We start from the raw sequence: 1,231 nt of genomic DNA on the forward strand, positions 1-1,231 counted from the left end.
TGCTCTGCATAAAGAACTCTGACCATCACTCCAGCCTTTCAGGAGTAAATGCAAATCCTCTGAAGGCTTCCTCTGACCTTCCCCTCCCCCAACTCATTCCCTGTTTCCTAAGACAGCCAGCCCCCCTAGGGCATCAGCACTGAAACCTTTATAAAGTCCCTGAAGCTTCCTGCTAGTGTGGGTTTCAAAGGCAGCAGAGTCAGCGTGGAATTAATGCAGGGCGGGTGACAAAATCTCAAGCCATGTGACAGAACCTCAAACTGTTGGAGAAGAACAAAAGCAGATAAACTGATAAAGAATTGGCTGTTATTAAGAGAATTTATCGTCATGTTTTGAAGTCATGGTCTTGCATCAAAAAGCAAATTTCTCTTTTGAAAAATATTTAGTATTTATTAAGGATTAGTTGTGTGCCAGGCACTTTTGTGCTATGCACCCTGAATGAACTATCTCATTTAATCTCCATGGCAACATTACACGGTGGATCTCTTGTATCCCCATGGAAGTACAGAGACATTAAGTAGAGAATGCCGGAATTGGGATGTTTATCCAAGCAATTTGACTTCAGAAACTGTCATCCTGCTGGATGCCCAGATGTCCAGTCTTATGCAGAGGGTGTGATGATGAAAAGGTGGGCACTGATCTCTTCAGCACCAAGTGCAGACATAAAATGAAATCACCACCTCTGGTAGGATCCTACTAGAAAGCAGAAAACAATGTTATATGTAGTTTAAAAGGAAGTCCCAGAGGGCATGGTTTTCTGAACCAGTCATTAGTAAGGAGACCAGCAATTGTGAATAAAAGAACACAGATTTTAATTTTTACTCAACATTTTTTTCTTATTGCTATAGTAAAAATACATTCCCATTTTGGAAAAATTGGATGCTATGAAAAATAAAAAGGAAAAATATGTTCTGTAATCCCATTTCTCAGAGATAATTATCATTAATATTTTAACATTTTTTTCTATGTGTTTTTACTTAGTTGAGATCCCAGTGTATAAAAAAAAGTCTCTGGCTTGCTTTTCTCACCAAATCCTATCAGCACATTCCCATGTTGTTAAAAACTCTTCATAAACATCATTTTTAATGGATGCATAATATTCCCTTTTGTAAATGTAATAATATTTCCTTAAAAGTTTCCTTAACATTATCTATTTAGGTTGTTACTACTTCCTAATTATGAAAACAAAACAACAATACAACAAACAAACAAGACTTTGTGACATATCTCT

Source organism: Panthera leo, chromosome D3 (assembly GCF_018350215.1).
Source record: "Panthera leo isolate Ple1 chromosome D3, P.leo_Ple1_pat1.1, whole genome shotgun sequence".
Classification (NCBI taxonomy): Eukaryota; Metazoa; Chordata; class Mammalia; order Carnivora; family Felidae; genus Panthera; species Panthera leo.